The sequence below is a fragment of the Felis catus genome, chromosome X, assembly GCF_018350175.1.
Source record: "Felis catus isolate Fca126 chromosome X, F.catus_Fca126_mat1.0, whole genome shotgun sequence".
Classification (NCBI taxonomy): Eukaryota; Metazoa; Chordata; class Mammalia; order Carnivora; family Felidae; genus Felis; species Felis catus.
The window spans coordinates 98,081,821-98,105,094 of record NC_058386.1 but is presented as its reverse complement, the minus strand read 5'-3'; the positions used below and the strand labels follow the sequence as shown (position 1 = coordinate 98,105,094).

Here is a 23,274-nt window from a genome sequence, read left to right as displayed (position 1 = left end):
GGGGTGTTTGGTGTTTTCTGAGTGACACAGTGACCTTTTCTAGCTATGATTAGACAAAATTATCAATTGGCTTTGTTTTGTCTCACTTCATCAATCTCCTAGTGACTTCTTCTTAAGTTAATGCTGTGTGAGTTTATGTCCAACAGAAGATCATGGCCTGAGCGTTCTGCTACCTTGCAGATACCAGGGGCGGCCTCCCCCTTCCCCTTCTGAAACAGAAAATGAAAAACTTATAAGGAATAAAATTAAGAGGTGGTGGCGGAGGTACAATAATGACCTTCTCTGCAACAAAACTTAGCCATTTAATACTGTATTATTATTGTATGGGACATACTTAAACTAAAACATTGTTCGTTGTTTATCTGAAATTCAAATGTAAGTGGGCCTACTGTATTTTTTCTCTTTGCTAAATATGACAAGACTAAGATAAACACACTGTCAGCTGCGTAGAAATACTTTGAATACTTTGTGCTTTTTCTTCCCATTCCCCATTTAGTTTTGTTTTGTTTTGTTTTTAATTCAGGATATCCTCAGGGAAAAAATATGTAATTCCATTTGAGCCATTCCGAAATATTATACATGCATATGTATACACACATATCTATGCATATATTATGTATACATCCATATATACACTTGCACATATGAGACACACTAAGCGCCCAGTATTATAAAATGTTACATACACGTATGCACAGAAAGCATCTGAAACAAGCAGAATCGACTGTGTTGTTGATACGGCCATTCTGTGAAATGTATCCTGTGGTCCGTCATCCTCCCCTTCGGTTATTTCAAGTATAAGGCTGAGGAAGACTTGGTCTCCTAACCAAATGAGACGAGGTGCGGGGGAGGGGGTTCGGGGTCGGGGGAGAGAGACTGCTGCGGAACTGGAAAGATGGGCGCTCGGAGCCGGTGGCAGCGGCGGCTTATTTACACGGATACACCACCCCTTTCACTTAGGCTGGACGCCACGTAGCCCTGGGGAAGGGTTTTGCCGACGTACCCGGAACGAATTCTAAGTTTTTCTCAGCTTTGGGAGGTTGCGCAGGTGGCTTCTGGGAGCCAAGGCAACTGAGGTTTTCCCAGGCTCCTTGAGAGAGTGCCCTATTTCCCCGGCAGCAGTAGCTCCAGGGTCTCGCAGTCCGTAATGAGAGGCCTCGGGCTCCGCGGGGAAGCGTCGCAGTTGGTGGAAGAGTCCCGAGCAGCAGCAAATCCGCTCGCTCCCCGCGGGGCCGCCGCTCTCGCTCGCACTCTTGCTCTCGGTCCGGGAACCGCAATGGCCTGGGCCCCCAGCGGAGTGGCCTCAGCCTGGCCTCCCGGAACCAGCCCTGCCGACCCGTTCGCGGTCACGTTCTCCGGAGCGGCCCCCTGCGCCGCGGAGGACCCCCTTCGCCTCTGCCTCCTCGTCCGCCTGTCGCGGCCGCTCCCCGCGCCCCTCCGGGACCGATAAGCCGTGGGTCTCTGGGACAAGGAGAGGGAGGTGAGTGAGACGGACCCACCTCCGCGGTGAGGAGCCACCTGTGTTGAGAGTCCCTTCATCGTTCATCTCGCTTCTTAGCGTTTGCGCTTTTCTCCCTTCTCCCATCCTTGCGCCCGTTTTCTTCTTCAGTCTGTCCACGGCCGCCCCTTATTCGCCCCTTTCCTCCCTTAATTCTCACTCATCCTTGGGCCCCCTCCTGCAGTGCCCTGGTCTCCCACCACCTCCTTCCACCTCTGGTCTGGTAGCGGACATGGCCAAAGGTCGCAGACTTCTGTGCTCAGCATTGATTTGTGTTGTGTTATCATTCATGTGCATGTTTTTATTCTACACTAGACTGAGTTCGTGGAAAGGAGGATTTTATTCATTACAGAATTCAGTGTTTAGCACTTAGTAAGAGCACAGCCATTGTGTGTTGAATGAGCAGATCGGTTTGAGATGGTAACAGGATATGTAAATAGAAATTCTTTGTGGGGACTTGGGAAGGGTTGCGCTTTTTTTTTTTTTTTAAGTAATCTCTATGCCCAATGTAGGGCTCCAACTCACAACCCCAAGATCAAGAGTTGCATGCTTTACCGACTGAGCCAGCCAGGCGCCTGGAGATTACAGGTTTAAATTGGAAAGTAGAAAAACCTTCCTCCCAAGACATGATTGGATGAATGTAGAAAAAGTAGTGTGCTAACCTGAGATGAGGCTACCTAAAAGGCCTTGTTAAAAGTGGTCTTGGGGGCGCCTGGATGGCTCAGGCACTTAAGTGTAGGACTTTGGCTCAGGTCATGATCTCGCTGTTTGTGGGTTGGAGCCCCGCCTCCGGCTCTGTGCTGACAGCTGGAGCCTGGAGCCTGCTTCCGATTCTGTGTCTCCCTCTCTCTCTGCCCCTCCCCTGCTCGTGCTTTCTCACTCTCTCAAAAATAAATAAACATTAAAAAAATTAAAAAGTAATAAAAGTGGTCTTGGTCTTGACCTTGAGAAATGATGGGAGGGTGAGATGAGTTTTCCTTTAATGAAAGTGAGTGGAAAAGTAGTTTAAGAAGGAGAAGGAAAAGAGTTTTCATTATTGCCGTGTAAATATTCATATCTAATGTTTATGGAATGTGTCAGGTACCATACTAAGGGCTAAATGTGTTAAAAAAATTAAAAATTTGGGGTACCTGGGTGGCTCAGTGGGTTAAGCCTCCAACTTCTGCTCAGGTCATGATCTCACGGTCCTTGGGTTTGAACTCTGTGCTGACAGCCTGGAGCCTGCTTCGGATTCTGTGTCACCGTCGCTCTCTGCCCCTCCCCCACTCGTGCTCTGTCTCTCTCAAAAATAAATAAACTTAAAAATTTTTAAATTGAATTAAAAAATTTAAAAACATTACAGACATTGAGAGCTAGGTTGACATTACAACAGTTGGGCAATGTCTTGATGATTCTTTTTCTTCCAGCAGTGGGAGGTGAGTGAGGGTAGTCCCTGGATTCAGACTGCCTGGGTTTGAAGCCCTGCTTTGCCACTTAATACCTGTGTGGCCTTGAGTGTCTAGAGTTTAGCTAAGCTACTCCATGGTACTGCTGCCTGGGCATCCGTTTGGTTTGGCCAGGTGGCCTCTAGGCACTTTAAACTTATACCAGCCCCCTCTTGCAAGCACATGCCCTGGGTAGCCCACAGAGAGTCACAAGAAAATAAGTTCCTGATAGGACTTCCCCAGTAGCCCTTGTGATCAACTATCTCTGCCTCCCAGTGCCTGTAGGCCCTACAGGTCCTTTAGATAAGATCCCTGTGGGGCTTACCCAAACCCCACTCTTCTGGTTTAAATGACCGATCTGGTCCTAACCTGGGAACTCCAAAGCAATACAGACCCTAATAAAAGCACATGCCCCAGGTCCTGTCTCTCCATCTGTACTCTGCCTTGACTGCCTTGTGTGGCCTCTGGAGGCATGCTGTGTGTACTTCCTCCAGGCCTTATGAGTAATTAACTGTTCTATTTGAATTTCTCTTGTGGTCTGTTGTTGAACTTTGGCTCACCATCCTGGGGAGTCCTATGCTCCACTTAACAAATGTTAATTTAACAATGTCAAAACATCAGGCAAGTTACTTAACCTCTCTACCTTCATTTATTCACCTGTAGAAAGGGGATAAAAATAGTGCCGATATTTTTAGGGCTGTTGTAATGACTGAGTGCCTGGAACATAATGTACCTTCCTGTTAGCTATTAGGGTTTCATGCCTGGGAGCAGAAAGAGTAAAAACAGTCCTGAGTACACTAGAGACCTGCCTCTAGGGGTTAAATGTTTCAGAAAGGTGCCCCCGGTCTGTGCCAGTCAAACCAGCTTCTTTTTTTTTTTTAATTTTTCTTTAATGTTTTTATCTTATTTTTGAGACAGAGAGAGACAGAGCATGAGCAGGGGAGGGGCAGAGAGGGAGACACAGAATCCAAAGCAGGCTCCAGGCTCTGAGCTGTCAGCACAGAACCTGACGCGGGGCTTGAACTCACGGGCTGTGAGATCATGACCTGAGCTGAAGTCGGATGCCCAACCGACTGAGCCACCCAGGCACCCCAGACCAGCTTCTTATTTTAGAATTCTAAGTAAGAGATATAAGAACAGCTTGGATGAAATTTGCATTTGTGCGTGTGGAAGATAAATAATTTATCTTACTAGTACAGATGCAACCAGACAGCAGTTATGGACTGTTTTGATGGTGTCCTATTCACCGTGTTGGTGAAGGAGGGATTTCCTTCCCAGGATTATGGGGAGGTGGAACACAGAATACCTGTTCATTGGACAGATGAACTCCATTGGCTGGCAGAGTACTGAGACCCACTCAGGGATACTCAGGGATAATCTGGAACTGGGCCTGTTCCCTTGTCCTAGAGATGGTTGTTTGGCTAGGGGACCTTACCTGCAGAAGCAGAGTGGGGAGGGGAATTTGCAGTTAGAACATTGGAGGCCCTACTGGTTTTCCCAGATGTCAAGGCAGTACCTAATAATGAGCCTTAATTTTAGGCTTTATAGCACAAGAACTGTGTGTCTTTGCATTGGCCCCTATCCTCATATATTCCAAGAACTGTTATTTGTATGTTTATTTTTAGATTGTCTGCTTCTTGAAGTGGGAGAACATCTGAGTCCAACTCTGCATAGTAACAATACCTTTTCCACTGAATAAAGAAATAAAAATTTATTCAAACAATGAAACCAAATATATTAATTTTGTAAGGATTTTTTTGAAAAATCAAATAGAGACATAAACACTAAATTTTGGGGAATTGCACCCCTGTTATTCTTTTCAGTTTATGCAAAACAGCAAAAATCAAAACAGAAGAAATGACAAACATTATAATAAAATTAAAAGTGTTTTTACTGTCCTCCAAAGAGCAGACAGTGTACTCCTTTTCCAAAAAGGGACTAAAGGGAAAACATAGAGTTGGAAGAAACTCTGAATCTCCTTGAGTACAATGTTTGTGACATGGAACTTTCAGGGCTCCCTTTAGTGTCATCTATTTCTAATGCTTCCTTTTTTTATTTAAAAAAATTTTTTTAACGTTTTATTTATTTTTGAGAGAGAGAGAGACAGAGCATGAACGGGGGAGGGGCAGAGAGAGAGGGAGACACAGAATCGGAAGCAGGCTCCAGGCTCCGAGCCATCAGCCCAGAGCCCGACTCGGGGCTCGAACTCACGGACCGTGAGATCGTGACCTGAGCCGAAGTCGGACGCCCAACTGACTGAGCCACCCAGGCGCCCCATAATGCTTCCTTTTTTTAAATTGTCTTCACTGATTCTCAGGTTTCTGCAAACTAAAGTTTTAACCAAGTTGAAACAGACTTCTTTTTCTTTTCATAAATATGTATAAACAAATGAAGCTATTTCTGAATGTAAAACTGTTTGTGTCACATATTGCAGAAGATCAAATGAGCAGTGAGGAGCTATGTCATGCATGAGGCAGAAGGGATGCACTTGACAGCCTCCCAGGCTGCATTTCTAGCCCGGCTGCTCAGGCTGGCTGTTGTCTGTACCATTTGAACTTTCAGAACATCAGCTCCTAAGTGTTGAGTTTACATTTATGCCGAGTTTTTGTCAATTTAAAGTTTAAAATGTAAAGGGAAAATAGGACTTAACTGGACCTCTCGAATTTGAGATACACACACACACACACACACACACACACACACACACACCTATACATACATACATACATATAACACAATTTAGTCATTGAGTTGTAATTTGCATGCCTATATCTTCTGGGAGATTAAAGTGAGGGAGGATTGCAGATTTGGGAGCTAAGTATGAAGACTTTCTCCAGAGAATCCTTGTTATAGACTGAATTGTGTCCCGCCCTACCCCCAATTCAAATGTTGAAGCCCTAATTCTCAAAGTGACTATATTTAGCAGTAAAGCCTTTAAGAGGGTAATTAAGGTTAAATGAGGTCATCAGGATGGAGCCCTGATTCTGTAGGACTGGTATCCTTAGAAGAGGAAGTGACACCAGATATCTCCACCCCCCTTCTCTTGTGTGCACAGAGGAAAGGCCATGTAAGGACACAGGGAGAAGTCACCAGTCTGCAAGCCAGGAAATTTCTACCAGAAATCAGTCCTGATCTTGGACTACTAACCTCCAGTATGGTGAGAAAATAAATTTCTGTTGTTAATCTACGCACTATGTGATATTTTATCATGGTAGCCACAGCTGACTAATACAATCCTGAAGCAGGTTGTTTAAAAATATAATTTTAAAATAAGTATAACATTTGTTAAATCTGGAGTCTGTTGTCAATTTTTTAAAAAAAATTTCTTAATGTTTTATTTATTTTTGAAAGAGAGAGAGAGAGAGACAGAGCATGAGCAGGGGAGGGGCAGAGAAAGAGGGAGATACAAAATCTGAAGCAGGCTCGAGGCTCTGAGCTGTCATCACAGAGCCTGACATGGGTCTCGAACCCACGAACCACAGGATCATGACCTGGGCTGAAGTCGGATGCTTAACCGACTGAGCCACCCAGGCACCCCGTCAAATTTTTTTGAAGATAGTATTTACCCATTTTTATTTTAATATCTTATTATTTATTTATTCATTTATTTTGTAGGCTCCATACCCAAAGTGGGGCTTGAGCTCATAATCCTAAAATCAAGATTTGCATGCTGTCCTCACTGAGCCAGCCAGGCACCCCTGTTGTCAAGTTTTTTATTAAGGAAAGAACTTTAAATACGTTTTAAATTTTTCTTCTTTCTTGTGATTTATCCTCTTATATCCTTTATGTTTTAAAAACGCCTGGCTGGCTCAGTTGGTGAAGTGTGTGACTCTTAATCTTGGGGTCATGAGTTCAAGTCCCATGTTGGGCATAGAGATTACTTTATAAAAAATAGAAAAAATAGTTTTAAAAATAAAAACATGGAACATATGTAAGAATTAAAACATGTTGCCAGTATATTTTAGGATGCTAAATGTTCTCTTTAAATTATAATTCGGGGGGGGGGGCACCTGGGTGGCTCAGTCGGTGAAGTATCTGACTCTTGATTTTGGCTCAGGTCACGATCTCAGTTTGTGAGATCAAGCCCATCGTTGCTTGGGATTCTCTCTCTCCCTTTCCCTCTCTGCCCCTCCCCAACTCATGCGTGTGCTCACATGCTCTCTCTCAAAATAATAAACTTAAAATTATAATTCATTATAATTATAATTTATAATGCTAATCTCTTATTCATAGAAGGGTTCAGTGTAATGATACGTTTATATTATTTTGAATTTCTGTTCTCAGCTAACCCAGTAGCAGATTGCTTGCCAGATTTTAGCATTACAAAGGGATTTAAAAATGAATATACTAGCATGGTTTGGTTTAGTTCAATTTCCTAAAGTCAGTACTCTCTGAAGGCTTACTGCTTCTTTTTCCTTATTTCTTTCCTCTTTGGTGCTATTCATAAGCAGCTTCTTCCCTCTCATCTCTTTCTTTTTTTTCCCCCAGTGATCTCTACACCCACCATGGGGCTCAAACTCACAACCCTGAGATCAAGAGGCATGTGCTGTACCAATTGAGCCAGCCAGGCACCCCACCTCTCATCTGCTTCCATGTTTACTTTAGGTTGAGTTCAGACAATGTGCTTTGGTGGGTAAACTTTGTAATTGTGACAGGGTGATAAAGTGTTATCAGAAACTTGTTCTTAAGGGACGCCTCAGTCAGTGGAGCTTGCGACTCTTGATCTCTGGGTCGTGAGTTCAAGCCCCATACTGGGCATAGAACTAACTTAAAAATAAAATCTTTAAAAACAAACAAAACAGATACTTGTTCTTAATAGAAATGCTTACAAGAATCGGAAATCATAGAATTAGGGTTGGAAGGAACCCTAAAAATAATATTCTAGGCAATACCTTAAGTTATTCCAGACGTCATCTCCAGAGGAAAAGATTATATGATATGGAAATTCCCCTTTTAACCTATTGTAGGATTTTAACAATATTCAGTTTCAGAATTCTCTACCACAGAATGAAATCTCTTTATATTGTAGTGTGTTAGGTTCTTCTTGCTTTGGGGACAGAGAGTCGTTGCTGCTCTACCGTATGTCCTTTATATACATAGAATCAAATCATGAGGTCTTTCCTCAGCCTTCTTGTCTCTAGTTTTTTCTTCTTATAGTTCCCTACATTTGCCCTGTGGTTTCTTCTGAAAATATAAATCACATCAGTGAGCCTACACCAATACATCATAATCACCCACAGTCCATAGTTTACATTAGGATTCGCTCTTGGTGTTGCACATTCTGTGGGGTTGGAACAGACATATCATGACGTGTACTCACCATTATACTGTCATACGCAGGAGTTTCATTGCCCTAAAAAATGTTCCGTGCTCTGCCTGTTCATTTCTCCCTCCCCTCCAACCACTGATCTTTTCACTGTCTTCATAGTTTTGCCTTTAGTAGGATGCCATATAGTAGGTATGTAGCCTTTTCAGATTGGCTTCTTTTACTTAGCAATATGTATTTTGCTAAACAAGATTCTTCGGTGTGTTTTTTAACTCAAGTGTAATTAACATGGTATTATGTTAGTTTCAGGTGTGCACTCTAATGATTCAACAATTCTATACATTATTCAGTGCTCATGTCAATGAATGTACTCCTAATCCTCTTTATCTATTTCATCCATTTCCTCCCCTACCTCCCCTCTGGCAACTACCATTTCTGTGTAATTTTTTTAAGATTTTATTTTTAAGTAATTTCTACATCCAGTGTGCATCTCGGACTTACAACCCTGAGATCCAGAGTCGGATGCTCTACTGACTGGGCCAGCCAGGCAGCCTTGTTCTCTGTATTTAAGAGTCTAGTTTTTTGGTCTCTTTTTTCCTTTGTTCACTTTATGGTATTTGTCTTTCTCTGACTTAATTTCACTTAGCATTATATACTCTAGGTCAGTCCATGTTGCAAATGGCAAGATTTCATTCTCTCTTGGGGTGCCTGGGTGGCTCAGTTGGTTGAGTGTCTGACTCTTGATTTTGGCTCAAAAATTTCTATTTGGGTCCTGTGCCCATTTTTAAAATGTTTATTTATTTTTGAGAGTGACAGAGCACGACGAGCAGGGGAGGGACTGAGAGAGAGAGAGAGAGAGAGGAGACGAGACACAGACTCTGAAGCAGTCTCCAGGCTCCGAGCTGTCAGCACAGCCTGATGTGGGGCTTGAACTCACAAACTGCGAGATCATGACCTGAGCTGAAGTCGGACACTTAACTGAGTCACCCAGGTGCTCTGCTTTGCCCATTTTTTAATTGGATTATTTGATTTTTTTGGTGTTGAGTTGTATGAGTTCTTTTGTTTTTAAAGATTTTATTTTTTTACTTTTGTTATTTTAAGTTTATTCATTTTGAGAGAGAGAGCACATAAGCAGGGGAGGGGCAGACAGAGAGGGAGGGATAGAGAGAGAGAATCCCAAGCAGGCTCTGCACTGACAGTGTGGAGCTTGACACGTGGCTCCAACTACCGAACCATGAGATCATGACCTGAGCCGAAATGAAGAGTTGGACACTTAACTGACAGCCACCCAGGTGCCCCAAGATTTTATTTTATTTTAAAAAACTTTTTTTAAGTTTTATTTATTTATTTTTGAGAGAGACAGAGCATGAGCAGGGGAGGGGCAGCAAGAGAGAGAGAGACAGAATCCCAAGCAGGCTTCACCCCATCAGCACAGAGCCTGGTGTAGGGCTAGAACCCACGAAACTGTGAGAGCATGACCTGAGCCAAAATCAAGAGTCAGACGCTTAACCCACTGAGCCACCCAGGTGCCCCCCGCTCCAAGATTTTATTTTTAAGTAACCTCTACACCCAGTTTGGAGTTCAGACTTACAACCCCTGAGATGAAGAGTCGCATGCTGTACTGACTGAGCCAGCCAGGTGCCCCGAGTTGTGTGAGTTCTTTATATATTTTGGATAATTTTTAAGTTTATTTATTTATTTTGAGAGAGAGCATGAGCAGGGTAGGGGCAGAGAGAGAGAGAGAATATGAATCTGAAGCAGGCTCTGCACTGTCAGCACAGAGCCGGATGCAGGGCCTGACTCCATGGACCGTGAGATCATGATCTGAGCCAAAACCAAGAGTAGGACACTTAACCGACTGAGCCACCCAAGTGCCCCTATTTTGGGTACTTTTTAAAGTTTATTTATTTATTTTGAGAGAGAGTGCGCATGCGTGAGTTAGGGAGGGGCAGAGAGAAGGAGAGAGAATCCCAAGCAGGCTCCACACTGTCAGCACAGAGCCGGAGGTGGGGCCCAATCCCATGAATTGGGAGATCATGTCCTGAGCTGAAATCAAGAGTTAGACACATAACTGACTGAACCACACAGGCACCTGTATAAATTTCGGATATTAACCTCTTATCAGATATATCATTTGCTGATGTCAAAGAGGTTCCTACCTGTGTTCTCTGCTAGGATTTTTATGGTTTCAGAAAGGTCTCCCATTTAGGTCCTTAATCCATTTTGAGTTTACTTTTGTGTATGGTGTAAGAAAGTGGTCCAGTTTTGTTGTTTTGCATGCAGCTAACCAGTTTTCCCAAGACCATTTCTTGAAGAAACTGTCATTCCCCATTGTATATTTTTGCCCACTTTGTCATAGACTAATTGACCATCGAAGTGTATGTAGGTTTATTTCTGGACTCTCTATCCTCTTCTATTGATCCGTGTGTCTGTTTTTGTGTCAGTACCATACTATTTTGATTACTGTATCCTTGTAGTATATTTTGAAATATGGGATTGTGATACCTCTGGCTTTGTTCTTTTTCAAGGTTGCTTTGCCTGTTTGGGATTTTTTTGTGGTTCCCTACAAATTTTAGGATTACTTGTTCTAGTTTTGTGAAAAATGCTGTTGATATTTTGATTGGGATGGCATTAAATCTGTAGATTGCTTTGGGTACTATGGACATTTTAACACTGTTTCTTCTTCCAGTCCATGAGCATGGAATATCTTTCCATTTATTTGTGTCTTCTTTAATTTCTTTTATCAGTGTTTTATAGTTTTCAGAGGACAGGTCTTTCACCTCCTTGGTAAAGTTTATTATTAGGTATTTTATTCTTATTTTCTTAATTTCTCTTTCTACTGCTTCATTGTTAGTGTATAGGCATGTAACACATTTCTGTATATTAATTTTTTAAGTATATTTATGTTGAGGGAGAGAGAGAGTGTGTGTGTGTGCACACCAGCCAGGGAGAGGCAGAGAGAGAGGGAGAGAGAATCCCAAGTAGGCTCTATGCAGAGCCTGATGCAGGGCTCAGACTCACAAACTGTGAGCTCATGACCTGAGCTGAAACCAAGAGTCAGACACTTAACTGACTGAGCCACCCAGGTGCCCCTGTAAATTAATTTTGCATCCGGCAGCATTACTGAGTTCATGTATCAGTTCTAGTAGTTTTTTGGTGGAGTCTTTAGGGTTTTCTATATATACTATCTTGTCATCTGGAAATAGTGAAAATTTTACTTCTTCCTTACCAGTTTGGATGCCTTTATTTCTTTTTGTTGTCTGCTGAGGCTAGGACTTCCAGTACTATGTTGAATAAAGTGATGAGAATGGACATCCTTGTCTCATTCCTGACCCTAGGGTAAAAGCTCTCAGTTTTCCACCATTGAGTACTATGTTAGCTGTGGGTTTTTCATATAAGGCTGTTATTGTGTTGGGGTATGTTCCCTCTAAACCTATTTTGTTGAGGGCTTTTATCATGCTGTACTTTGTCCAATGCTTTTTCTGAATCTATTAGAATGATCATATTGTTTTATTCCTTTCTCTTGTTAATGCATTGTGTTCATTGGTTTGCAAATTTTGAAACACCTTTGCATCCCTGAAATAAATCCCACTTGACCATGGTGAATGACTTTTTTTTAATGTATTGTTGGATTTAGTTTGCTAGTATTTTGTTGAGGATTTTTGCATCTGTGTTCATGAGAGATATTGGCCTGTCATTTTTTTTTCTTTTTTCTTTTCTTTTTTTTTTTTTTTTTTTTTTTAAGAGAGCGAGAGCACGTGAAGAGGGAGAGGGACAGAGGGAGAAAGAGAATCTCGAGGAGGTTCCATGCTGAGTGTGGAGCCTGATACAAGACTTGATCCCAGGACCCTGGGATCATGACTTGAGCTGAAGTCAGGAGTCAGATGCACCACCAACTGAGCCACCCAGGAGCCTCTGTAGTTTTCTTTTTTTGTAGTGTCTTTATCCGATTTTGGTATCAGAGTAATGCTGGCCTCAGAATGAGTTTGGAAGCTTTCCTTCCTTTTCTGTTTTTTGGAATAGTTTGAGAAGAAGAGGGGTTAACTCTTCTTTAAATGTTTGGTAGAATTCACGTCTGAAGCCATCAGGTCCTGGACTTTATTGGGAGATTTGTTTGTTTGTTTGTTTGTTTGTTTACTGGGAGTTTTTGAGTATTGATTCAGTTTCATTACTAGTGATCAGTGTGTTCAGGTTTTCTTTTTTTAATGTTTATTCATTAGAGAGAGAGAGAGAGAGAGCGCGTGCGAGCAGGGGAGGGGCAGAGGGAGGGAGACAGAAAAATCCCAAGCAGGCTACTGTGGAGCCCAACAGGGGGCTCAATCCCACAAACCATGAGATCGTGACCTGAGCTGAAATCAAGAGTTGGACACTTAACTGACTGCACCACTCAGGTGCCCCAGTCTGTTCAGATTTTCTACTCCTGATTCAGTTTTGGAAGGTTATGTTTCTAAGAATTTATCCATTTCTTCTAGGATGTTCAATTTGTTGGCATAAAATTTTTCATAATATTCTTATAATCCTTTGTATTTCTGTGATACTGGTTATTTCTCCTTCTTCATTTCTGAATTTGAGTCCCCCTCCCCCCTCTTTTAATGAGCCTGGCTAAAGGTTTATAAATTCTGTTGATTTTTCCAAAGAACTAGCTCCTGGTTTCATTGATCTGTTCTATCGTGTGTTTTTGTTTTTTTGTTTTTTGGGGGTTTTTTTTAGTTTCTGTAAGATTTATTTCTGCTATACTCTTTTTTTTTTATGATTTCACAAATTTTCTCCTTTTATTTATTTTTTTAATTTTTTTTCTTCAATATATGAAATTTATTGTCAAATTGGTTTCTATACAACACCCAGTGCTCATCCCAACAGGTGCCCTCCTCAGTACCCATCCCCCACCCTCCCCTCCCTCCCACCCCCCATCAGCCCTCAGTTTGTTTTCAGTTTTTAAGAGTCTCTTATGCTTTGGTTCTCTCCCACTCTAACCTCTTTTTTTTTTTTTTTCCTTTCCCTCCCTCATGGGTTTCTGTTAAGTTTCTCAGGATCCACATAAGAGTGAAGCCATATGGTATCTGTCTTTCTCTGTATGGCTTATTTCACTTAGCATCACACTCTCCAGTTCCATCCACGTTGCTACAAAGGGCCACATTTCGTTCTTTCTCATTGCCACGTAGTACTCCATTGTGTATATAAACCACAATTTCTTTATCCATTCATCAGTTGATGGACATTTAGGCTCTTTCCATAATTTGGCTATTGTTGAGAGTGCTGCTATAAACATTGGGGTACAAGTGCCCCTATGCATCAGTACTCCTGTATCCCTTGGGTAAATTCCTAGCAGTGCTATTGCTGGGTCATAGGGTAGGTCTATTTTTAATTTTTTGAGGAACCTCCACATGGTTTTCCAGAGTGGCTGCACCAATTTGCATTCCCACCAACAGTGCAAGAGGGTTCCCGTTTCTCCACATCCTCTCCAGCATCTGTAGTCTCCTGATTTGTTCTTTTGGCCACTCTGACTGGCGTGAGGTGATATCTGAGTGTGGTTTTGATTTGTATTTCCCTGATGAGGAGCGACGTTGAGCATCTTTTCATGTGCCTGTTGGCCATCTGGATGTCTTCTTTAGAGAAGTGTCTATTCATGTTTTCTGCCTATTTCTTCACTGGGTTATTTGTTTTTCAGGTGTGGAGTTTGGTGAGCTCTTTATAGATTTTGGATACTAGCCCTTTGTCCGATATGTCACTTGCAAATATCTTTTCCCATTCTGTTGGTTGCCTTTTAGTTTTGTTGGTTGTTTCCTTTGCTGTGCAGAAGCTTTTTTATCCTCATAAGGTCCCAGTAATTCACTTTTGCTTTTAATTCCCTTGCCTTTGGGGATGTGTCGAGTAAGAGATTGCTACGGCTGAGGTCAGAGAGGTCTTTTCCTGCTTTCTCCGCTAGGGTTTTGATGGTTTCCTGTCTCACATTCAGGTCCTTTATCCATTTTGAGTTTATTTTTGTGAATGGTGTGAGAAAGTGGTCTAGTTTCAATCTTCTGCATGTTGCTGTCCAGTTCTCCCAGCATCATTTGTTAAAGATACTGTCTTTTTTCCATTGGATGTTCTTTCCTGCTTTGTCAAAGATGAGTTGGCCATACATTTGTGGGTCTAGTTCTGGGGTTTCTATTCTATTCCATTGGTCTATGTGTCTGTTTTTGTGCCAATACCATGCTGTCTTGATGATTACAGCTTTGAAGTAGAGGCTAAAGTCTGGGATTGTGATGCCTCCTGCTTTGGTCTTCTTCTTCAAAATTACTTTGGCTATTCGGGGCCTTTTGTGGTTCCATATGAATTTTAGATTGCTTGTTCTAGCTTTGAGATGAATGCTGGTGCAATTTTGATTGGGATTTCATTGAATATGTAGATAGCTTTGGGTAGTATTGACATTTTGACAATATTTATTCTTCCAATCCATGAGCATGGAATGTTTTTCCATTTCTTTATATCTTCTTCAATTTCCTTCATAAGCTTTCTATAGTTTTCAGCATACAGATCTTTTACATCTTTGGTTAGGTTTATTCCTAGGTATTTTATGCTTCTGGTGCAATTGTGAAGGGGATCAGTTTCTTTATTTGTCCTTCTGTTGCTTCATTATTAGTGTATAAGAATGCAACTGATTTCTGTACATTGATTTTATATCCTGCAACTTTGCTGAACTCATGTATCAGTTCTAGCAGACTTTTGGTGGAGTCTATCGGATTTTCCATGGATAATATCATGTCATCTGCAAAAAGTGAAAGCTTAACTTCATCTTTGCCAATTTTAATGCCTTTGATTTCCTTTTGTTGTCTGATTGCTGATGCTAGAAACTTCCAACACTATGTTAAATAACAGCGGTGAGAGTGGGCATCCCTGTCGTGTTCCTGATCTCAGGGAAAAAGCTCTCAGTTTTTCCCCATTGAGGATGATGTTAGCTGTGGGCTTTTCATAAGTGGCTTTTATGATCTTTAAGTATGTTCCTTCTATCCCGACTTTCTTGAGGGTTTTTATTAAGAAAGGTTGCTGAATTTTGTCAAAGGCCTTTTCTGCATCGATTGACAGGATCATATGGTTCTTCTCTTTTCTTTTATTAATGTGATGTATCACGTTGATTGATTTGCAAATGTTGAACCAGCCCTGCATCCCAGGAATGAATCCCACTTGATCATGGTGAATAATTCTTTTTATATGCTGTTGAATTCGATTTGCTAGTATCTTATTGAGAATTTTTGCATCCATATTCATCAGGGATATTGGCCTGTAGTTCTCTTTTTTATTGGGTCTCTGTCTGGTTTAGGAATCAAAGTAATACTGGCTTCCTAGAATGAATCTGGAAGTTTTCCTTCCCTTTCTATTTTTTGGAATAGCTTGAGAAGGATAGGTTTTATCTCTGCTTTAAATGTCTGGTAGAACTTCCCTGGGAAGCCATCTGGTCCTGGACTCTTATTTGTTGGGAGATTTTTGATAACCGATTCAATTTCTTCGCTGGTTACGGGTCTGTTCAAGCTTTCTATTTCCTCCTGATTGAGTTTTGGAAGCATGTGGGTGTTTAGGAATTTGTCCATTTCTTCCAGGTTGTCCAGTTTGTTGGCATATAATTTTTCATAGTATTCCCTGATAATTGCTTGTATCTCTGAGGGATTGGTTGTAATCATTCCATTTTCATTCATGATTTTATCTACTTGGGTCATCTCCCTTTTCTTTTTGAGAAGCCTGGCTAGAGGTTTGTCAATTTTGTTTATTTTTTCAAAAAACCAACTCTTGGTTTCGTTGATCTGCTCTACAGTTTTTTTAGATTCTATATTGTTTATTTCTGCTCTGATCTTTATTATTTCTCTTCTTCTGCTGGGTTTAGGCTGCCTTTGCTCTTCTGCTTCTACTCCCTTTAGGTGTGCTGTTAGATTTTGTATTTGGGATTTTTCTTGTTTCTTGAGATAGGCCTGGATTGCAATGTATTTTCCTCTCAGGACTGCCTTCGCTGCGTCCCAAAGCGTTTGGATTGTTGTATTTTCATTTTCGTTTGTTTCCATATATTTTTTGATTTCTTCTCTAATTGCCTGGTTGACCCATTCCTTCTTTAGTAGGGTGTTCTTTAACCTCCATGCTTTTGGAGGTTTTCCAGACTTTTTCCTGTGGTTGATTTTAAGCTTCATAGCATTGTGGTCTGAAAGTATGCATGATATGATTTCAATTCTTGTATACTTATGAAGGGCTGTTTTGTGACCTAGTATGTGATCTATCTTGGTGAATGTTCCATGTACACTCGAGAAGAAAGTATATTCTGTTGCTTTGGGATGCAGAGTTCTAAATATATCTGTCAAGTCCATCTGATCCAATGTATCATTCAGGGCCCTTGTTTCTTTATTGACCATGTGTCTAGATGATCTATCCATTTCTGTAAGTGGAGTGTTAAAGTCCCCTGCAATTACCACATTTTTATCAATAAGGTTGCTTATGTTTGTGAGTAATTGTTTTATATATTTGGGGGCTCCCGTATTTGGTGCATAGACATTTATAATTGTTAGCTCTTCCTGATGGATAGACCCTGTGATTATCATATAATGCTCTTCTTCATCTCTTGTTACAGCCTTTAATTTAAAGTCTAGTTTGTCTGATATAAGTATGGCTACTCCAGCTTTCTTTTCACTTCCAGTGGCATGATAAATAGTTCTCCATCCCCTCACTCTCAATCTGAAGGTGTCCTCAGGTCTAAAATGAGTCTCTTGTAGACAGCAAATAGATGGGTCTTGTTTTTTTATCCATTCTGATACCCTATGTCTTTTGGTTGGCGTATTTAGTCCGTTTACATTCAGTGTTATTATAGAAAGATATGGGTTTAGAGTCATTGTGATGTCCGTAGGTTTCATGCTTGTAGCGATGTCTCTGGTACTTTGTCTCACAGGATCCCCCTTAGGATCTCTTGTAGGGCTGGTTTAGTGGTGACAAATTCCTGCAGTTTTTGTTTGTTTGGGAAGACCTTTATCTCTCCTTCTATTCTAAATGACAGACTTGCTGGATAAAGGATTCTCGGCTGCATATTTTTCCGGGACATTACATTGAAGATCTCCTGCCATTCCTTTCTGGCCTGCCATGTTTCAGTAGAGAGATCGGTCACGAGTCTTATAGGTCTTCCTTTATATGTTAGAGCACGTTTATCTCTAGCCACTTTCAGAATTTTCTCTTTATCCTTGTATTTTGCCAGTTTCACTATGATATGTCGTGCAGAAGATCGATTCAAGTTACATCTGAAGGGAGTTCTCTGTGCCTCTTGGATTTCAATGCCTTTTTCCTTCCCCAGATCAGGGAAGTTCTCAGCTATTATTTCTTCAAGTACACCTTCAGCACCTTTCCCTCTCTCTTCCTCCTCTGGAATACCAATTATGTGTATATTACTTCTCTTTAGTGCATCACTTAGTTCTCTAATTTTCCCCTCACACTCCTGGATTTTTTTTATCTCTCTTTTTCTCAGCTTCTTCTTTTTCCATACTTTTATCTTCTAGTTCACCTATTGTCTCCTCTGCCTCTTCAGTCCGAGCCGTGGTCATCTCCATTTTATTTTGCAGTTCATTAATAGCATTTTTTAGCTCCTCCTGACTGTTCCTTAGTCCCTTGATCTCTGTAGCAATAGATTCTCTGCTGTCCTCTATACTGTTTTCAAGCCCAGCGATTAATTTTATGACTATTATTCTAAATTCACTTTCTGTTATATTGTTTAAATCGTTTTTGATCAGTTCGTTAGCTGTTGTTATTTCCTGGACGTTTTTCTGAGGGGAATTCTTCCGTTTCGTCATTTTGGATAGTCCCTGGAGTGGTGCGGAACTGCGGGGCACTTCCCCTGTGCTGTCTTGAATAACTTGCGTTGGTGGGCGGGGCCGCATTCAGACCTGGTGTCTGCCCCCAGCCCACCGCTGGGGCCACAGTCAGACTGGTGTGTGCCTTCTCTTCCCCTCTCGTAGGGGAGGGATTCACTGTGGGGTGACGTGGCCCATCTGGGCTACTTGCACACTGCCAGGCTTGTGGTGCTGAGGATCTGGTGTAATAGCTGGGGTGGATCGGCAAGGTGCACAGGGGTGGGAGGGGCAGACTCAGCTCACTTTTCCTTCGGTGATCCGCTTTGGGAGGAGCCCCTCTTCCGTGGGCTTCTTGTCTACGCTTGGCTCTGGAGAATCCGTTCTGCTAGTCTTCTGGCGGTTTTCTGGGCTATTTAGGCAGGTGTGGGTGGAATCTAAGTGATCAACAGGACGCAGTGAGCCCAGCATCCTCCTATGCCTCCGTCCGCTACTTGGCTTCTTCAGAGGGTGGTGTTTGCCCGGCCCCTGCAGGTCGAAAGTGTGGAGGAGCCACCGGGCTGGGAGGGAAGGAGAGACAGCGCCTGACCTCCCTGAGGTTTCGTCTTCAATCTGCTATAATCTTTATTATATCCTTCCTTCTGCTGGCTTCAGGCTTCAGGCTTGATTTGTTGTTCTTTTTCTAGCTCCTTTAGGTGTAAAGTTCAGTTGTTTATTTGAGATTTTTCTTGCATCTTAAGGTAGGCCTGTATCGCTAAAATAATCTTAGATACAGCCTTTGCTGTATCCCAAAGATGTGTTGTGTTTTCATTTTCATTGTGTTTTCATTTTCATTTGTGTCCATGTATTTTTTTTTTAATTTTTTTTTCTTTTTTTTTTTTTTCAACGTTTTTATTTATTTTTGGGACAGAGAGAGACAGAGCATGAACGGGGGAGGGGCAGAGAGAGAGGGAGACGCAGAATCGGAAACAGGCTCCAGGCTCCGAGCCATCAGCCCAGAGCCTGACGCGGGGCTCGAACTCACGGACCGTGAGATCGTGACCTGGCTGAAGTCGGACGCTTAACCGACTGCGCCACCCAGGCGCCCCTTTTTTTTTATTTCCCTTTTGATTTCTTGGTTGACCCATTCATTGTTTAGTAGCTTGGTATTTAGTCTCCATGTATTTGTGTTCTTTCCAAATTTTTTCTTGTGATTGATCTTTAGTTTTATAATGTGGTTAGAAAAGGTGCATGATATGGTTTCAGTCTTTTTGACTTTATTGAGACTTGTGTTGTGGCCTAACATATGATCTGTTCTAAAGAATGTTCTGTGTGCACTTGAAAAGAATACGTATTCTGGGGCACCTGGGTGGCTCAGTTGGTTAAGCGTCCGACTTTGGCCCAGGTCATGATCTCATAGTCTGTGGGTTTGAGCCCCGTGTTGGGCTCTGTGCTGACGGCTCAGAGCCTGGAGCCTGCTTCAGATTCTGTGTTTCCCCCTCTCTCTCTCTGCCCCTCCCATGCTCATGCTCTGTCTCTCTCTGTCTCAAAAATAAATAAAAACATTAAAAAAATTTAAAAATAAAGAATATGTATTCTGTTTGGGGATGGAATGTTCTGAATATATCGGTTAGGTCCACCTGATCCATCTGTCTGTCAAAGCCACTGTTTTCCTTGTTGATTTTCTGTCTGGATGATCTATCCATTGATGTTAGTGGGGTGTTAATGCCCCCTACTATTACTATATTATTGTCAATTTCTTCCTTTGTGTCTGTTAATAGGTAGTATAGTATTCACTATTAGGTGCTTCCATGTTGAGTGCATAAATATTTACAGTTGTAATATCCTCTTGTTGGATTATTACCTTTATCATTATGTAGTATCCTTCTTTGTGTCTTGTTAGTCTTTTTTTTTAAGTAATCTCTATTCCTAATGTGGGGCTCAAACTTATGATCCCAAGATCAAGAGTTGCACACTCTACCGACTAAGCCAGGCGCTCCAGACAAAATAGACTTTTTTTTAAGTTTATTTATTTTGATAGAGATTGAGCAAACTGGGGAGGGGCACTTTAAAAAAAAATTTTTTTTTTATTTTTTTTTCAACGTTTATTTATTTTTGGGACAGAGAGAGACAGAGCATGAACGGGGGAGGGGCAGAGAGAGAGGGAGACACAGAATCGGAAACAGGCTCCAGGCTCCGAGCCATCAGCCCAGAGCCTGATGTGGGGCTCGAACTTAGGGACCGCGAGATCGTGACCTGGCTGAAGTCGGACGCTTAACCGACTGCGCCACCCAGGCGCCCCTAAAAAAATTTTTTTTAATGTTTATTTTTTTGAGAGAGACAGAGACGGAATGCAAGTGGGTTAGGGGCAGAGAGAGAGGGAGACACAGAATCTGAAGCAGGCTCCAGGCTCCAAGCTGTTAGCACAGACCCCGACACAGGGCTTGAATTCATGAGCTGTGTGAGATCATGACCTGAGCCGGAGTCAGACACTCAACTGACTGAACCACCCAGGTGGCGGAGGGGCACTTTTTAAAAAATAGACTTTTTAAAAAAAATTTTTTTTTCAATGTTTATTTATTTTTGGGACAGAGAGAGACAGAGCATGAACGGGGGAGGGGCAGAGAGAGAGGGAGACACAGAATCGGAAACAGGCTCCAGGCTCTGAGCCATCAGCCCAGAGCCCGACGCGGGGCTCGAACTCACGGACCGCGAGATCGTGACCTGGCTGAAGTCGGACGCTTAACCGACTGCGCCACCCAGGCGCCCCTAAAAAATAGACTTTAAAATGATAACTAACAGGGGCCCTGGCTGGCTCAGTCCATAGGCCATGTGACTCTTGATCTCGGGGTGATGAGTTCAAGCCCCATGTTGGGCATATAGATCACTAAAAATAAAAAATAAATGAAAATAAAACAATAAAGTCTGTTTTGTCTGGTAGAATTATTGCTATCCCAGCTTTCTTTTCGCTTCCATTTTCATGATACAGGTTTTTCCATCCCTTCAGTTTCAGTGTGGATGGCTTTAGGTCTGACGTGAGTATCTTGTAGGCAGCATTGAAAGTATAAATCTTACATGTTGCTTTCAGTTTGAATAGCACTTTGTAAACTCCAAGGGTTTATGCAAACCTAAGTGATTATTATATTATTATGAAGATGGTAGACCGTTGAACAAAATTTTTTCAGTGTTTGCTTTTAAAAAAATTTTTTTTAAGTTTATTTATTTTGAAAGAGAGTGGGAGCATGTGCATACAAGTGGGGGGGGGCAGAGGGAAGGAGAGACAGAATCCCAAGCAGGCTCCGCACCATCAGCACAGAGCCTGATGAACTGTGAGATCATGACCTGAGCCAAGATCAAGAGTCGGATGCTTAGCTAAATGCACCAGCCAGCCCCCATTCCCCACCTCCCCCCGTTTGCTTTTAGTGGTTCTTGGACAATCAGTGTCATTACTGAAAATTTTTAATTCCATATTTTTAATACTCTATGGTTCATATTTTATCACTTTTCTGATTGTTACAACCATCTTCTTTCAGTTCAGCTTTGATGAACACACACCAGTAGAGATGAAGAGCTGAAGAAAAGCACCACTTCTGTTTCTACTTCAAAAGGTACATATTTTTGTAGTATGAGCCAAATGCAGGAGATATGGGGCTTTTATTTGGCTCTTTTTTTATGTTTATTTATTTTTGAGAGAGAGAGAGAGAGAGAGCATGCAAGCAGGGGAAGGGCAGAGAGAGGGCGGACAGAGGATCTGAAGCAGGCTCTGCGTGCTGACAGCAAAGAGCCTGATGTGGGGCTTGAACTCACAAATGTGAGATCATGACCTGAGCCGGTCAGACACTGACCCAGCTGAGCCACCCAGGTACCACCAAAAGGTATTTTAAAAATACTACAGAGCTTTTTTTATTAAGAAGTTGAAAAAAAATGTTCATAAGTTGTTGAACAATAGACTTTACCTTTACTCAAATTGCTTGTCCTCTGTTCTTTTTCAGTATTTCAAATACAATAAAACTGATACTCAGAAATCTTGTTTAGAAGTTAATTTTGTGGGGCACTTGCACGGTTCAATCAGTTGAACATATCTGACACTTAGTTTTGGCTCAGGTCATGATCTTCGTGGGTTGAGCCCCACATCAGGCTCCGCTCTGACATGTAGAGTCTGCTTGGTATTCTCTCTCTCCCTCTCTCTCTGCCCCTCCCCTGCTTGCTCTGTCTCCCTCAAAATAAATAAACTTTAAAAAAAGTTAATTTTGTATATTAAAAAGTTTTTTTAAGTCTATTTACTTTGAGAGAAAGTGGGTGAGGGGCAGAGAGAGAGAGAGAGAGAGAGAGGGAGAGAGAGAATCCCAAGCAAGCTCTGTGCTCAGCACTGTCTGCAGAGCCCAACATGGAGTTCTATCCCATGAACAAAATCTGAACCAAAATCAGGAGTCAGACGTTTAACTGACTGAGCCACCCGGGTGCCCCAGAAGATAATTTTATATTTAAAAAAAATTTTTAAGTAATCTCTACAGCCACAATTTGTGGGGCTCAAACTCACAACCTGAGGTCGAGTTGCATGCTCCACTGACTGACCCAGCCAGTTGCCCTGAAGTTAATTTTATATTTGTATTTTATGTCAAGAAGAAGAAGAGGAACTCTAGTCATTCAAAAGAAAGGTCCAAGAAAAAGAGAAAGAAAAAATCATCTAAAAGAAAACGCAAGAAGTATTCTGACAGCGACAGTGACTCTGACTCTGAAACGGACTCCAGTGGTAAGAAGGCCGGCATCGCTCTGCAAGCCTGGCTTCACGACTCATTCTACTTAGAATTTATTTCCGAAGAAGGTTCTTAAACGCGATAACGGCAGCCAAGAGTTGTGGAACGCTCGCTGCCTCCGTGCCAGGCACCCTGCCAAGCGCTCGGTGTTCGTTGTCGCTGCTTGCCCCGCGCGATAACTGTAGAATGTGTCCTAGAGCCGGGGACGCGCGGCACTCAGGGTCGCACAGCTGGGATTCAAGCCTGAGCAGCGTGGCTCCCGACTGGCTGTGTGTGGCTGCACAAGGCGTGTGGCAGCGAACCGGGGCGAGGTTGGGCTGGGAGACGTGTGGCAGCGAGCAAGCCATAGGGCCGCGTCAGCCCCGAGGAGCGGCCCTTGTGTGTCATCCTCACGCTCGGTGGGCACCTCGGTGCCGTTTTCAAAAAGGCACATCATAGAGGCGCCTGGGGGGCTCAGTCGGTTAAGCGTCTGACTTCGGCTCAGGTCATGATCTTGGGGTTCATGAGTTCAAGCCCCACGTCGGGCTCTATGCTAATAGCTCGGAGCCCGGAGCCTGCT

At 42.3% G+C, this 23,274-nt stretch overlaps 1 long non-coding RNA gene across 2 annotated transcripts; it reads left to right on the top strand.

Annotated features, from left to right (window-relative positions):
* Positions 1–977: 977 nt before the first annotated feature.
* LOC105259670 lies at positions 978–22,717 on the top strand. 2 transcript variants are annotated; one of them, XR_002152741.3, is made up of 4 exons: positions 978–1,480; positions 5,978–6,079; positions 21,492–21,566; positions 22,582–22,717. It is a non-coding gene; the product is annotated as an uncharacterized LOC105259670 (long non-coding RNA). The 2 variants fall into 2 exon arrangements; XR_889850.4 differs by lacking the exon at positions 5,978–6,079 and having other exon boundaries at positions 982–1,480.
* Positions 22,718–23,274: the final 557 nt, after the last annotated feature.